The sequence below is a fragment of the Acartia tonsa genome, chromosome 6 (genome assembly GCF_053477335.1).
Source record: "Acartia tonsa isolate MP-2025a chromosome 6, ASM5347733v1, whole genome shotgun sequence".
NCBI classification, from domain to species: Eukaryota; Metazoa; Arthropoda; class Copepoda; order Calanoida; family Acartiidae; genus Acartia; species Acartia tonsa.
The window spans coordinates 21,337,161-21,355,331 of NC_137265.1; the positions used below are offsets into that span (position 1 = coordinate 21,337,161).

An 18,171-nucleotide genomic window follows, 5' to 3' on the forward strand; every position below is an offset into this window, starting at 1 on the left:
GGTGTTCTTCTCCTGGTTCCTCTTGCGCACGTTCGCCAGTCGGTCCTCAGGAATGGTGCACGTCTTCTGCCAATGGCCAGGCGTGCCACACCGCCGACAGTTGCCTTTCGGCTTGTCTTTGGTGACACCGCCCGTACCTTTACTCGCTTGCTGCTTCTTCTTAGGACAATTACGCGAGTAATGGCCATTCTGGTTACAGTTATAGCACTTGACGCTACTGTTCCCATCTCCGACAGTGTTGACCTCCATATCCTCTGTGCCGTCGTTGCGATAGACGTGGCGAGGCCATCCATGGAGGTATCCTCGGCATCTCCATGGTGGATAAGTTGGCGCTGCGTGGCGATCTCATTCATGATGGTGGCCCGTAAAACGGCCATGCTGGTAATTCCAGGTAACTGGCAGAAAACTCTTTTCCGTACCTCTCGATGGCGTAGACCAAGGGTTACCTCTTTTCGGAATTGCTGAGGGTCACGGTTGTCCGGGGAATAGGCTTTCAACCACATCTGCTCTTTCTTAGCGAGGTAAGTCTGAGGAATCTCGTTCTTGCCTTGCGACAACTGCTTGTACGCATCCTTGTTGATGTCTGAATCCGAAGGTGCTAAGAAGATAGCGTCCAGCCTCTCCATAGCTTGGTCATAGCTGAGCGAATCTTGGTTGTCTGCGACTTCTCTGGCCATTTGGAACGCTTCTCCCTCGAGACTCTGGATGTATTGGCCTTTCCTACCCTCCTGATCTGATGGATGATGACGGGCAATTTTAAACGCGTTGGCCATCTTCGTCTTGTGGCCGTCCCAGTCCTCTCCTGCACGGTTGCAAAACCGAGGAAAATTCTGCTTGTTAAGCTTCCTGCGCTGGTTCTCCAACCAGGTATTGCCTAGCGCAATGAGCTGAGCCTGCTCATTCGGCGCTCCTTCCAGTTGAGCCTCGTGAATCGCACGATTCAAATTCAACTGTTCTAGGTCGGCAGCTTGCGCCATTGTTGAAACTTAACGAAAGTTCTTCAAAATTTAAAGAAAACTTTACCAAGTTGGTGCTCCAATCGTCAGAATGGTCCCACACTGGTCTCCAAACACAGTATTCTTCGTCCTTTCTGGCCTCAGTTCTCATAAAACTGTCTGGTTGCACACAATCATCCGAAATTACCGTAGTTCCTCGGGGTAATTTCCACGTAAATCTCCTGTTGAGCACTTTAGTTTATCCAAACACAGCTGACACCAGTTTGACTGTACCGGATCGGACGTTCTTATTATCTTTTTAAAAACCAATATAGCCTGCCTCGAGCGGTGTGGCGGCACTACGCGTTGAGTTGGTAACGTTGCGGCTGAGATGATACAAGAGCGAAGTGACTCGTTCCCTTCGGTTGAACGTCTCCGATAAGTTAAAGAACAAAACTATTCGCAAGTACCCACAGGGGATTTATAAGTTTCTGGATAATTAATGGCAGCTAGAGATAGCTGCATAAAAATTGGAGTTGATACTCTACTAACAACTGCTTATGCGGAACTGATGTATTTTCAATAGACAAATATAGTTTACACAAATTAATGAATACATATTATAATATTATACATATAAGAAAATTACAGAGTATTGGAGGGCGTTTTCTGATCATGCAGGGATGGCTAGGGATACACGTAGGTCTGCACATGACATTGAAGCAGGCCGTTTAGTCACGTTCAGTTGTGCCGGGGAAATCTCCGTGATGCATTGAGGATGCCGTCCCTGGATATCTGGAGCCTTTCTAATAAAAGTACATAAGTTAAATATTGCCTAGAACCTACACGCGTAGATTATAAAAAGGTCAGATGTACATATTTATGCGCAGATAAATATGTATATTGATTTCTTGGAAAATTTTAGGACTCACATGATAATATCATACGATTTTCACAGAATATAAAAAGTACAAATGTTTCATAATTTTAACTCGAGATCCGTCATTTGTGGGCTTAAAAATACAAATAAAAGTAAAATCAAAAGAGAAAAATAAATGCTTCAAAATGCTACTAATTTCATAAAAATCTGTCCACTCGTTTAGGATATCGAAAATGTCATTCTGCTTATTTTATAAGTATCTCAAGTAAGCCCCACTACAACTGGTACTATTTGCTGTTGATTCCTACGTAATTTATGACAGATTTGCCGTAAAAATAGCAAAAAACAGCTAAACGGTTAAGCTGTAACCAATATACATACCAAGTATCAATAAGTTTCGTAATGAAATTTGGATTCTAAGTGCCATTTAATCATTGATTACGAGATAGTTGCATTAACCCCCCCCCCTTCCTATTTCTAAAGGACCTTGTAAATGTGTTGAGTCTTACTACTTTAAGTACTTTTTTATTGTTATACCCAGGAAGGATTTTCCTCCATAATTTTTCCCACTAACCCTTTAACTACCCCTTCCCGCTTTAAATTTGGCCCATGAAAGTTTTCAAATATTTCTTTTGTTCTTCTTACATTTTCGTATAACTTCATTGGCTGTGCTTAGCTGTCTTCTACTAATTCTCCTAGAACAAATATCTAAATTATTTCTTCTTACACAAATAAGATTGTATGCATGATATTTTAGCAGAACTGCTATAATCATATTTGTTTGTCTAACCATTGTCTTTGTATAAGATTCTCTAACTTGTAGATAAAACATAAAGATTTTAATGATTTATAGCAATAGTCTTAATAAAAAAGGGTGTCTTCCACAGAAAGTTGATGCAGAATTTATAATAAATATGTTGAGATAAAGAACATTAGTAGACATAAGTATCAAAAAATAGTTTAAGTGGAGGGAAGGAATTAAAGCAAAACAAAAACGTAATAATCTTACCTAACCCAATTGATCGATCTCGTCATTATCAATAGCCTCAGGTATAACTTCCTTTTGTAAATCTCTTCTATTTTTCAAGGTCCATCCTTAACAAAGTAATATTATGAGAAAAAATTCAAATATAAATAAGGATGACAACATCCATAAAAGCGAAGCTATGAAATGGAAGGACAAACGAACATTAACACTTGTAGAATTAGCAGAATATTAAATGCATCAGCACAAACAATATTGTAAGTAAATTTGTTGCAAAACTGCATTAATAGATGATACTGTTTAAGGACCTACTTACATTTTTGGGACTTATTTATAGGGATGCTTCGCTTATAACATTGTACCTTGTTGGAATAGGAATCAGTTTTCAAACAATCAGAAGAATCGGATAATTTTAACATACAAAAATTTGTTGTCAAAAAAGTTAAAAATCAACTTGTTTAAAATGGATGAACGGACATTCTCGTATTGATTATAGAGTTGCTACGCTTTCTAAATTGTACCTATTTACTACAGGAATCATCAAGCAAAGTTTGGAATCGATAGGACAATTCTAACCTGTTTAAATTAATGTAAAGAGCTAACTTTGATGTACGCACGGACGGACGGACCGACCCTAATTATAGAAAAGCTTTGCTTTTAAAAAGGCAGTCCCACGGATTGTATTTAATATCAAATATTTAATATTTGTTTGAAGATCAAGGATATTCGGGTATGGTCTCTTTCGTGGTAACACCCCTTAAGGGGCGTTTCTTATTATTTTCAAAGTGGCTTTTCTCCTATTTCTGCAGGGGCTATCACCTAACCCAATATAACATAGCCTAACCTAAAATAACCTATTTAAAGTCATTTTGAAAATACGAAGAATCGCCTCTTAAGGGGTGTTGCCACGAAAGGGACCCTTCCCGGTTATTCTATAGAAAAATTAACTTTTACGCAAGTACGCAAAAAAAATTAAGAAAGTAAAAATTGCCATTTTAGAAAAAAAATATTGTAAGAGTATGATTTTCAATAAAAATACTAATATTTTTAAAACTATGAGTTAGATAAGTTTAAACCCATTTCGTGGAAATAAATATTTGAAACGGTTAAAAAAAATTATCAACCTTGTTTTAGAATAGCTCATGTGTATAAATGACGTAGTATGTCTTTTTGTCAATCTGTTTTTATAATTTGAAATTAAATTGACTAACCTTTTGATGTTAAATAAAATAAACGTAAAATTTAACAATAAAGCCACTTGTCCTTTTGTCCATTTGTTATAATACAAAATTCTTAGAACTACGGGGAACCTAATTTTGATACTATTACCCACACAACTTTTGAAAATATGATTAAAAACAAAAATATATTAAAATCAAAATATTAGAAAACTTAAAAGGCTGCTTTAAAGCAGTCCGGCTGCTATGGATGTTATTTGCTCAAATATGCGCTAGAATGATGGGAAAGTTGACAAAAATTCATATGTGTAGCTTTAACAGTAGCTTAGTAAACCTAATTTCCCTCATAGTGTTAAGCACTTACAGACGGACTGACGACGAGAATTGGATGGTGGCTTTGCTACTAAAATAAGTCAATTTTATTCCTATCCATTTGAAATAAAACACCCCCTTCAGCACATCTCTGGTTGATAGATGTTAATTAAAATAGTTACCAGCAAGGCATTGTTTCTTGCAATCTCTGAAACTGATTACATTTTACCAAACGTTTCTGAAATTATTACATAAATAGTATAATTAAAAATCACTTTTCTTGATCAAGCTGAAATATTATCAATTTGTTTGCAATGCATTAAATTATCACCTATGATATAAACGTGTATTCAAAAAATTTAACGAATAACAGGCCATGTTCCGAAATCTTTGTTGGATTTTTTATGAATATATATTCACACAAAAATATAACACGATCTATTGGGCATTGTTTTGATAAATAATTATGGAAGAAAAAAATAATTTTATCGTTTAATTAGACCATAAATTGAAAATTTATAAAATCACTATGTTCAATGGATTGTTTGTTTTGATTAATATTCAGCTGTTTTCAAATTTAATAGTGTACACTTTTTTTGATGAGGTTTAGCGAATTTATACTCTAAAGTAGTTTACTACTAGCCGATTTTTATAAGAGTTGAACCATTCATAATATTAGATACTCATATAGGTTTCGTGATAAAGTTACATAATTTTAATAGAATTATTGGTCAGAAAGAACTTCCCTTGTCCCTGACACCGACAGACGTCCTAAACGACAAACGTCCTACGCGACAAACGTCCTAAGCGACAAACGTCCTACTGCGACATCTCTTAAGTAAAACGTCCTAAAAATTTAAAGGTCGAATTTTGTAATGCAAGGATGTATCGGGTTCGAAACCATGCCGTTGGGTAGCCAACACAGACTTTGGGAAAACTGTCGGACAGATTTTTAAAATTTAGCCTATGGTTAAAGTTATTAAACTGTTTTTAACCTATTTTTAAAACATATATCAAAAATATACTATGACACCAGTAGAATTAAACTGCAGAGCCTAAATTTGAATTAAGTCCCCAATAAACTTTTTTGAGGGGATTTAAAAATTAATTTTACTGTTGCTGTGGTCTTTTTTGATCAGAGCAAAAGGTCTTTTTTTATTTTGGTAAAATTCGTAGCTTTTAGAGTGTTTTGCTTCATATATATAGTATTCTGGTAAAGAGTAAAATTAGGCCTTTTGATTTCATCTAAATTAATTCATTAAAAACTTAATTCTTTACAATATATCAATGAATTAACTTTATCGTGCTTGTTTTCCATCACTTATTTAAAACACAAAAAAATTGGCTGTAAAGGGTTAAATAGTGAAAGATGACAACAAACGTTTACGCAATACAACAAATTTTTTATTGTCACATATACAAATATGATAAAATATAAGATTATTCAAACTTATCTTTTTAAATATTTTTAAAAAGCATGTATTTTTTATGTGTATAGTTTTCATTCTTTTCATTTTAATTAAATAAAAATTATTTAACTACATTGGAAATAAGTCACTTTGTGAAAACACTCTTTTTTGAATTGTAAAAAACTGAAATGAAACGAGACTTTTAATTGGTTTAGACTTCAGAATAATATGTTTTATTTTAATGTTAAATTTCTTCTATATAAATTATTGTTTTAGAAAAAAATTATTTGCATCGAACAGAGTAGAGTTTTTATTATTGTATTGATATAATCTGAATCACATTAAATTGTTCTGTAAGAAACAATTTAACCCCAAACTAAAAAATGCTTTTGCTTCCATCAAAATGATCACAGCAACATATAAAATTGATTTTTAAATCCCCCAAAAAAAGTTTATTGGAGACTTAATTCAAATTTGGGCTCTGCAGTCTGATTCTACTGGTGTCATAGTATATTTTTGATATATGATAAAAAAATAGGTTAAAAACAGTTTAAAGAAATAAATTTCAGTTAAAAAATAATCCCCTGTGTTTTATCGCCATATTGGTTTTCATTGTTCAAAACGTTTTTTTTTGTTAGTGGATTTTGTTCTCAAATTTTGGAAGATTTTTTTATTTCATAACCTTTGAAAAATTTTAGGACGTTTTACTTAAGAAATGTCGCATTAGGATGTTTGTACCTGTAGGAGGTTTGTCGTTTAGGAGGTTTGTCGCTTAGGACGTTTGTCGCATTAGGAGGTTTGTCGCATTTTCAGGTTTAGGACGTTTGTCGCATTAGGACGTTTGTCGTAGTAGGACGTTTGTCGGTGTACCGATGGTTACGTTTGTTTAGAAATTGTTGAAAAGCTTAAAGCAGGGGCGAAGGCATTGAAGTCTTCAGAAAAGTTTTATAGATATTTGATTACTCATAATATTTTTATTCCTTATCAGAAATACCAAATATGACTCATTTATTTTTGTTACTTTGTGGATTATTTTTGAATATCAAAATACTTTTATGACTAATATTGTTAAATATCAATGATATGTAGCAGTTGTTTTTGACCTATATACAGCATGACCCTCAAAAAAGTATTTTTAAGCATCTGCAGCCCTTATTTCTCAATGAATTATTAAAAAATGCATATGTCCTTGTTCTCTATAGTATTCCACGTAAGTAGATATAAAAATATTTTTTTTACCTCCATTAACACCGGAGATTTTTAGTGCTAAAGTTTTGAAAAAGTGACTGAGGAAAAAGTAACTTTTAACATAAAACGACTTTTTTAGCAAAATTAAGCTAGAAATCCTTTTATTTTTGTTACTAGCAGAAACTTTATACAAAAATGAAATAAAAAATTTAGTTTTTGAGTTCTACACATATTTTTTGAGTCTTTTTAGTTTAATGATATTTTGAAAAACTTACTTATTAGGCAAAATTGTTTAAGATTAAAAAACCAAATAAATCTCTATGAATATAGCAGAAAAATTGTTTTTGTTTCACAATCCTAACTTTAATAACAAAAAAGTTATAAAGAAAATAAAAATAAACATAATGATTTTTTAGTCTAAAAAGCTTAGTTTACCCCCTATTAAATAATTGAGATGTCAGAAAAGTAGGCGGAGCAACTGTCATAATTAATCCTTTTCTATAAATAAGGGTTAATAAATAACCTAAAATTTGCAAATAATCAATTCATTCAGTAGTATTTTTTGCCATTAAAAATTCATATTTTTTGGTGGAATAAAAAAGAAATAATTAGTTAACTTGTTTTTCTTTGTGTCTCATTATTCAGTTGCCAGAAAAAAATAATATAACTATCCAAAAAATAAGAGAAACAAAAAAAAATTCTTTTTCTCAGTCACTTTTTCAAAACTTTAGCTCTAAAAATCTCCGGTGTTAATGGAGGTAAAAAAAATATTTTTATATCTACTTACGTGGAATACTATGGAGAACAAGGACATATGCATTTTTTAATAATTCATTGAGAAATAAGGGCTGCAGATGCTTAAAAATACTTTTTTGAGGGTCATGCTGTACATAGCAAAAGATCTTAGTAACGGCAAAACTGATTGACAGATTAAAAAAGATTTCTGATAATCCCAGTTTCCTCATTTCGCAAATGGACCACTGTTTGATAATATATGAGGGAGGGGTGGGGGTTGTTAAGAAATAGGTTTAAGTGAAATCACCCTAACCCATTAATAAATTTCGTAGTAATAATTTTCTTTAAACTGAATTTTCTTCCTTATAGATTCCCCAATGGTTTTAGGCTACATTACAGATGAATAAACAAACAAGAAAAAAATCAACTCCCCCCCCCCCTTCAAAAAATGTAAAGAAACTTATCAATTTCCACTTGTAAAATAATGACTTTAGACATATCTAGAGGATTTACCTCCCCCACTATAGCAATACATTAAGCTAATAAAATAATATAACTTTAATATGCTTATCTCCTAGACTCAATGGTTTTTATAGATAGGTAGATAGGAAGAGGGATAAGGTACCTAAAACAAAAATAAAAATATTCTTCTGATATTTTTGTTGTTATGGTCCAATATTGAATGATATTTTATTTTTTGGTGTCCTGTACTATTATTTGTGTAAAGAGGTAGTATTTAAATCAGGGATCTTAAAGAATAAGACAATAAAAAGATAAATTGCTGAAGAAAAACAAAATATCTCCTCTTGTAGATTGGCATATTGGTGGAAAAGTTTAAACACTGTAAGTTTAAACAAAAAATTAAAATTTAATTCCCAAGTACCCTAAGTGGACCAGTATAATTTACAGTCCAATATCACCTCCCTCCCAGAAATAAACTCTGAGCATTTAAGCATGATTCACCCTGTTATAATTAATTTTCTGAATACATCTCCCTGTCTAGAAAAATGATAGACAAGAAAACAAATGTTCTTAACAGGTGCTTCAACCATCTGACCCCTCTCAATAGTGTGGAGGGGGGGGGGGGGGAGGGGGGTTGTTATCTCTTGGTGTTCTTATGAAACATTATCAGAAATTGTGCAACTTAAAATAACAACCATAAAAACGGCAATTTTTTAACATAGGGATGGAGAGAACAGTTAAAGATTAATCATTCTTTGAATACTATGTAAATTTTCAATTTTTTTTCTTATTTTAAGATTTGTTAAATATGTACCTTGATTATAAATTTTAGCTATTTCACAATATTTTGCTGTGTCAAATAAACATTATGATACCAAAAGGTTATAAGATCTGCTTGCTTAATTGACCGGAACGAAGCACGTTCTGTGCGTGCAGTTGAAACATGTCAAGCCGTTCTGTGCGCGAAGGAGAGACAGCAAAATATAAAAGTTTTACAAAAAGACTTCAGAAAGGCAAGGATTAACAATTCTTATAGAAGGAGAAATACATCCTTATAATAAAGTAACAGGATGTGTGTTTGTTTGTACCGAGGGATCTCGCTAACCACTGAACCGATCGGGTTCTCCTTAACTGGGTAGCTTCTCATAGGTCCTGGGAAGGTTTATAACTATTTTGGGGGAGGGTACCACCTCCCTCCCAAGATAATTTTTTTACGTCTCGATTTTAAGAAGAGAGTTCAACGCAACATAGACATATTTAAAATATAAAATAAACATTTAAAGTGCCACTAGAGGCTTCTAGCAATGGAATTTAAAAAGTTAAAATTAAATTTCTAAACATTAAAAAACCTTTAAATGATAAATAAGAAATAAATTTTTCAGTATGGCTTCGAAACCGATTAATATCTGCTGGCTTAGAACCCGTTCTCAGCCATACTTAAAGTTAAAAATCATGTATAACATCGAATTGCAGACAATTTTTCACGAATAATAAAGATATTAATTAAGATTAATACCAGTTTTGTTAGCTCGGGCATTCGGCCACACGGGGTTAACAAACTGGTTTTAGTCTATAATTTTTCCTTTTAATAAACGCGGAAAGATGTCTATAATACGATTTGAAAAATAACTATTCTAACACCTGACTAAGGAAGTAAGTAAAACCAGACACGATCATTTATAACAATATTTCCAAACCTGCACTTTAGATTATAATTAGAAGCGCAGCTACACTATGTTTGTATGTTCAACAGTTTGTCAATTAGACCGTCATTCTATCTATAATATAAAGTAGAACGATGTCTGTCTGTCTGTCTGTCCGTCTGTCTGTCTGTCTGTCCGTCCGTCTGTCTGTCCGTCCGTCCGTCCGTCCCTTAAGATCTCGGTAACCACTGAACCGATCGGATTCTACTCTTCAGGGAATATACCTACTGGTCCTGTGGTGGTTTTAGGCTATTTTCTTGGGAGGTGGGACACCCCCAAAAACAAAAAATCCCCAAAAATACTAGAGGCTAGGGGCGAAGCCGCTAGTATAATATATATTGTTAAAATATATTAATAACAGACATTAATAAGTTTAAACCTTCAAGTAAAATTTGTATTATTATATACATTTAATATTAATATGTCGTCCTTCCTTAAAAACGCTTTGTCGATATATTCAGTCTTTCTGTATTTCAGTTTACTGTTTTAAAAAAGCCAATACAATTATTCGTATCATATATTGTTGCTGCACAACTCATGGACAAAAATGTCCCAGTTTTATAAATATCTATTTCAATAATATTCAATGATTACCAATTATATAATTTAATTTGTATTATCACCTGCCCGAGTTAGCAATAATGGGTTCTGTAGTTATTTAACTAAGTAAAATTACAATATAGTATAAAAGCATTTGTATAAATAAAACTTTGTGTAAAAATTCTTTATGAAACAGCTAGTTCAAACCGTTAGAATATAATTAAAAGTCTAATTTAGGTGTTTTAGAATAAATATACAGTAGAGACGAAGCCCCAATCTGCACCACTTTTCATTCCTGTGACGTCATAAAATGAAAGAAATGAGAGGAGAAGTGGGAAAGAAAACCCCTAAAAAAGAGATGGAGAATCCCTCGTTTTTATTACGTCACATGAATCAAAAGTGGTACAGATTGGGCTTCATCTACAGTAAAAGTTGTATGTATGTGTCCTTAAAAATCTCGTAAACCAATTTGACGAAGCTTAAAATGCGATTATGCATTTGAAGAAAACGTCTATCGGCCTTAAGTCTTAATTTTTGTTAGTTTGTTTAGTTTTATATTTAAAATTAAAATTTTTAATCGACAGAAAAAATGAAGTAAAATTGTTTTTCTAAATAAAAAGCATTTGCTTATATTATGTTATGTGAATTTTCAATCTCCTAAATTAGGATTTTAAAGATGAGAATCTGTGGCTTAGTAATGGATATAGAATAAGTGGATATTGAGAGAGATTCTCGCATACCCTGATAAAATATTTCTCTTAGCTGGCCAATATAACGATACCCACCCTCCTTTATCCCATCCCCTACCCTAACCATGAAGAAACGCATTGACCAATACCTGAGGACTAGATTAGCAACCCAAATTGATGACAAAAATTCCCCTGACATAATGTCCACCTATTATATATCCAATAGCTTAGTTGACCGTTTCCTCATTAGCTCACTGAGTTCCCGGATTATCTTTTTATCAGAACAATAAATATCATGTTCCGCTCTAATTTAGGAGGATTATCCTTGTTAAACTTTTATGCTGTTATTATATCAACTCAACAATATCATGTAATCAAATTTAAACTTAAGCTATTGCAAATTGTCTATGTCTTTAGTTGAGAATTTAACTGTTTTATAGATTACTGGTGGGGGCTTTGTATTATAAGGTTTTTTTTAAAAATAGCCTTAAACCATCCAGACTTAAAAAATATAATGAGTTAACCACTCCGGGACCTATGTGAAGCTTCTCAACATTGGAGAATTGAATCGGTTCAATAGTCATCTTAATCTTAAGCTTCAGAAAAAAAACTTACTTCTTTATGCTGCGCCCCTAGCTTCTAGGGACTCTTTGTACAGAGGGGCAAGAAGGGCAGATTTATAACCAGAAACCATCCCAGGACCTTTACTAAGCTTCCCTATAAAGGAGAATTCAATCAGATATGTTATTATCGAAATCTTAAGCTTTTGATAACAAAAACTTACTATTTTTTTTAAAAGGATTAATAGTATAGCTTCTCCATAATTTAGGTTTGTCTTTTCGTCTATACTTCTGGATAAGTAAGTTAGGTTAGCATGTTACTTAAATGAGATTTAATTATGTAAGATAATAGTCTGAAATTTTAAATTTTTAATTCCCTTAACTAACAGAAGTTATAAAGCGAATGAGGCTAGAGGCGAAGTTTAAAACAAATACTATAAGAATTATAATAATGTAAGATGTAGGATAATTGATTTTGATTTGTGTATAATTAGATTATATAAAGTAATCACATATACAAATGAGGAATTTGAATGTACTACTGTTTACTTATGCTTATGTTTGAATAGATATTATATAGAATAAGTTTATAATATAAGTAGAAACTTAACCCTAGCATTTTTTAAAACTAAGATGTTTAATATCAAATAATACTGTTATACAAAGTTGAAGTTTAGCTTAAGAATTTGATAACTACTCAACTGATTAAGTTCTCCATTTAAGGGAATCATCACATAGTTCCTGGATGGTTTTAAGCTATATCATTTTTATATTTATCTCTTCAATAACCTTATAAAACTCCTAGATGCTAAGGGCACAGCTGCAAGTACTTAAAATAAATTAAATAAGCTGCATAAGTAAATAATAGTCTAATTAAATTCCCCACTGTCTTGATACTAACTATTCATTTGTTCCGCTAACTTTCTTACAGATCATTTACATATAAACAAGGACATAAGTTTCCACAAGTTCATGGCCAAGAATTTAGTTCATATTTTATATTTTTAGAATAGTTCTTTCGTTTTTCTGTTGCAGTTCCTTAAATAAAAGAGTTGCAATTTTGAAAAATATTATTTAAGGATTATAAGCTTTATAGAAAATTGGCGAAAATTGATGCAAATTACATTTTTGACAGTACTTGCAAAAGTTGTATTTTGTCATTTTACTTAGCTAATTTGGGATACAAAATTAAACTTATACTATTCTCTAGGTTGAATTTCTCAATAAAACAATTATATAAATCTAAAAAAAAAAATTTTTGGACTTGATAAGCTATATTATAGAGTAGCTGCACTTTTATATAAAATTCCTAGTTATTCATTTCTTTGTCTTTAAATAATTAGTATTTATATTAAAATTTATTCTATATTTTGTAAATTCAAATTTGTATTTACAAGCTTTAGATCATAGTATATTATTATAAACAATATATTTTCATCAATCTTTTTTAATGCAAAACATATCTGCTAAAACAACCACGTAAAGGCAGCTTTTTATTTTATTTTTTTTTAAATAGAATTTCAAAACCAAAGTGATTTATTTATCAAAAGTATGATGTAGGTAAAAGTATTTTATTTGTATTGTGATAAATAGAAAAGAAATATTTTTGTAAATAGACCAATCAAATATGCCTAATAATAAATAATATGATTCTAAAAATAGCGGCCTATAACTAGCCATCAATAGGGGACAGATTAATAAAGAGTTGAACTAGCCGCTCCGGTCAAACTAGGGCAGATGAACGGAATTCATTTGTCAAATAAGAATGTGATTGCTTGTATAAAGCCATCATTTTAATGTTCATACGATTAAGTAACAAAGTTTTGAAAAAAAACTATATAAAGGAAACTTAAAATTTTGGAACTTATATCGATTTGAAATTTGTATACATTAAGATTACATAAATTTTAACATTATTGTTCTTGATTTTTTTTTAAAAATCCGCCACTAATAAAATTAATTGTTACCTTTCTCGGAATTATGTATGTTTTGTTGATTAAGAGCCTAATAATAATCATGGAAAATATTGGCAAATGACTCAAATATTTCAATTACTGACAACTTTTCTAATATTTTTATTTAGTTGAAATATCAAAACATCTTTTATTTCAATCTATGTTGAAACTTGTGGGGGGCCCATAAAAGTCACAATAAAAAATATTCAAACAATTTTACTTTTGGAATAGGCATTGTCGTTCCACGGTAATTTCACAACAGCCAAATAAATGCCTGTGCTTATCTGCCTAAAAAACCTTTCAGTTTGATGAAATATGACATTTTTGTTTATAGATTTGCATAACAGTATTAGAAATTAAATTTTGTCCCAGAAATTCTACCAAAATATCCCTAGTAATTTCTAAATAAACTAGAGGCTACGCCCCCTAGAAGCCTCTAGGGGCACTTAAGGTAAGAAAGGTGAAAAGTCGACCTCATCCCACTTAAAATTCGAGTTTCAAAAGAGTAAAAAAATATTTTTTTTGGGGAAGGGGGGTGAAGACACCCTCCCCAAAAATAGTTTAAAACCTTCCCAGGACCTATAAGAAGCTTTACTGTAAAGGAGAACAATATCGGTTTACTGGTTAGCGATATCCTTCGGGACAGACAAAAAACGCTTACTACTTTATATAATAGGATTCTTAAAGAAAGCTTCATGTTGATCTTGGGTAGATTTAATTCATTCGTTAAGTTAACACATTAGAAAGAATTTGAATAACACAAAATTAGAAAAAAATATTTGTCATTATAAATTATCTAGCTCCTTTTTACAGAAACTAGTAGCTTAGCCCGTAGTCTAGACCAAATCATCTGCTGGTTAAACATCCAACAGGCAATGGTTTAAATTTGACGGTTACTTATTTGATAGACACTACCGCTCTGATCTGATTATTGAAATAAATTGCGGTTTCTTTATTTACTCACCCCTACCCCACACCCCCCCACCTCCAAACATTTTGACCATTGAATGGCTTTGTTGGATAGTTAGATAAATATATATGCTTAATTCATTACAAAGTAAACGGATATTTAAACCGGGTAAAAAATAAGAAACAACTAAAAAGGTATAATCCTATTTTATAAAATAGTAGGTTTTTTTTGTCAGTAGCTTAAGATTTCGATAACTAATGAACCGATTGAGTTCACCATTTTCCCGAGTTCTGGAAATCCCAGTATGGTTTTCAGCTATTTAGTTCTTATATCTAGGTTAAGTTTCATGCTATTTTCTACTTTCCTTACCCCTTCGAGTACATAGCTCCTAGCTGTATAGTAGCGTAGCCGCTATTTTTCTAAAATGTACAAAAGAAAGAAATTTTAATATCCAATTTTAAATGAACTTTTAATGGTTATTTGCCTTTGTACTTTTTTTATCTTGTGTACATTCTTAGTCTACTGTGTCTCTGTAATCAACAATTATTAGACCACACAGATTATTATTTCTTAGTTAAGGAGTGTACATCATTTCCGCATAGTAGGACAGCAATATATGGGAGGGGATAATGGATATAGGATGTACGTGGATATATTGACAGGGAAAAATTTGTCTTCAATTTAGCTTGCTAATATGGAACTCATTCATTGATCAGTTCGTTCATCCAGTAGGAGGAAAGAGGATAGGACAAAAGAATTGGATTGGGATATTGATGTTTTAGAGTACATGAAAATCTGGTGCAACTTCCAAGTAATATAATATATTGATTGAGGGGATGTATAAAGGGTTCCTATGATTAGTGTTATCAATAATAAAAATGTCTGCTGTTGTAATAATATGCGATTATGTTTATGTGATAGCTTTGCGTATGTGAGTACACACTAGTAAATAATTATGGTTTACACTATCTTAATTTTATAATTAGGTTCTATACTCAAGGATATTATATCTTAATGAACAGGGAGGGGGAGGATGTTGGTCCGTAAATTACATTGGGCCCACGTTCTCTCTTTCGTTGGCTTAAAACTTTGGGGACATTTATTAAAACCTATTTGTTTGTATTTTACAAATTTTCAGACAGATTTAAATCTAAAGAAGGGTTTACTATCATTTTATTTATTGATTATTGTATTATTTCTACCCCTATATAAAGACAAAATTTATATAGTCATCACCTTATATCATTAAGTAGGGATTTAGCGAATATCCAGGTAAAAAATATGTCTTGCTTGAAAAGTAAACGTATTTTAAGTCCTTTTAAAATTAACAATTGATTAACAATTTACTTGTATAAAAATAAATGTTCATGATAGACAATTAAAAATTAAGAGATAGATAATGAAAGAAAAAAAGAAATGAAGAAAATGATAAAAATAAGTATTTCAAGCATCCATAGATTTTGTGCCAAAATCAAATTTCAATGTTTGAATGAAAAACTGACACATTACTATTTCTTTGTTGTGATAATAATTATTACATGTAACAGATTAATTAGAGCGTTAATTACTTTATAAGATTTTAATTGAGAGATACAGAGAGAGCGTAGTGTGTAACGCATTCGCTAATTGTGGAAGACTAGATGTGATGATTTTAATTTAGGCCCCAATTGCGTCATATGTAGATGCGACGTTAAAATTGTAAATAATACATATTGATGAGGGATCTTAAGGGATAAAACAATGGTCGATGAATTAATTATCCTTTTTTTAGATTAAAACTATTGGGTAACAAATTTAGATACAGTTAGTGTTAACCTACCAATCAAGATTTATATAAAAGTACCCAAAGTTTTTGATTCAACCAATAATAGAGCATGTTTACAAAACCTTGGATACAAGTTTATTAGTGTAATTAACACTCCAATAGCCACCACCATGCTATTGATATTTACATTACCAAAATTTAAGGATTGCCGTCCACAGAAAATAGGGTCAGCTTTTTATCAAATATATATTTTAGACTTCTCAACAAAGGTCGTGCAGTCAAAGTTTATAAGGGTGTCTCGTAATATCTCAGAAACTACTACATCGACAGGTCTATTGTTTCAAGAAAGCTTTGCGTTGGTTTTAGGCAAGTTTTAGGCTATTATATTGGGTTAGTGGATACCTACTTGTTCAAATACCCCATCATCACCATGTTGCCTTTATGCGTCTCTGATAATTACATACGTCATACGTACAGATAGATATTTTAAGGACATTAAACTATTAAGACTACTGTAGCATATTAATACTATTAACAGATATGTAATTATATATTTATAACAAGGATACTAATATACATAATTGATATAAGTAGCGCAGGAGGTTAGAACTTTAATAAATATTTAATTTTTGATTTCTGGATAGGTTGATAATGTTGAGTTTAGAAGGTAAATAAGTAGGTCAATAAAATTATAGCTATTGCAGACAACCAACACTTTGACCGTTGTCTTGAAAACCTTTACTGTGAATGGTAATGAGTTGTGCCTGTTTTTAGGTATTTTTAGTATTATAATGATTAATTGATAAAATGGCGAACCCGCTATAAAAGTAGATGGTATTTTACGTCTTTTTTAATGCATAAGTATCTAAATGGACGATGACAAATTATGACAAAACTACCTCTTCTACAGATCATTGGTGGAAAAATTTGGACACGGCAGATGTTACAACTCAATCCTAATTTAACAAATACTTCTAGGTTTGCAAACAAACGAATGAGAAAACGTATCCAGAAAATTTGGGGGGTATTTTAATTTTTAGTCCTAAGATGTCTTCTTCTCTGGCAACGAGGCATTTTATACTGAGATTCGAACCCATGACCTTCCTAACAACTAACATTTGTGATAAATTTTACGCTACAGTCTCGTGTTTTATATAGTAGCTTCGCTCTGAATGATATTTAAATGATTAATATTTCACACTAGCTCGGCCACGCAACAAATCATTTAAAATTCATTATTACAAATTAAATTATTAAATTGCATCTAAAGAAAATTTGTATTGCCACAAATTGCATGATATTATCTTTAATTTTATGCAATCTTCTATCTTAAATATCAGAGTGTTTTGTTTTGTGTTTCTCCATCCATTAAGATCTCAGAAACTGCTAAAACTATTTGCATTCAATTTAAGAGAATCATAGTGCTATTTTGTCGATTTAGGTGAGTCTCCATCCCCTTCAAAGTAAAATGACTAAAAAGCAGGGAAAAGGGATAGGAAACGTAGGAAAATATTATTTCAGGCCTATTTCAAGCCTAGGGCTAAAAAAACAGTTATGGAGTGGTGCATTAGCTCGTTATCAACGCTAATGAAATAACTGAGTAAAAATAGAACTTTTTATAAACCAATGAATTAATGGCTTTTGTTAAAATTAGTTATGATGTTTTTGTCTCCCAATTTTTTTTTCTTTTTCTCTAGTAATTTGAATTTTTCAGAAAGCTATCATTGGGTTGTCTTAGGCAGATTTTAGGTTGTATTATTTGCATTTTTATTAATGAGTAAAAATTGTATTTAAAAATATCATTGCTAATTAAAATTCAAAATAAAAAATTAATAAATAAGCACTTGACTAACATTCTATCAAGTTCTATGGATACTGTTATGTAATTAATAGATTTGTACTGTGTAGTAAAGTACAAAGGGTAAGGTTAATGTGTTTTATCAATTATGTATAAAATTTTGAAAA

General features: G+C 31.5%; 1 long non-coding RNA gene across 1 annotated transcript; it reads right to left on the bottom strand.

The window, feature by feature from the left end:
- Nucleotides 1-2,374: 2,374 nt before the first annotated feature.
- On the bottom strand, nucleotides 2,375-4,530 carry LOC145322103 (uncharacterized). Its single transcript, XR_013880505.1, has 3 exons — nucleotides 4,473-4,530; nucleotides 2,825-2,910; nucleotides 2,375-2,510 (listed from the first exon to the last, which is right to left on the bottom strand). It is a non-coding gene; the product is annotated as an uncharacterized LOC145322103 (long non-coding RNA).
- Between the last annotated feature and the right edge of the window lie 13,641 nt (nucleotides 4,531-18,171).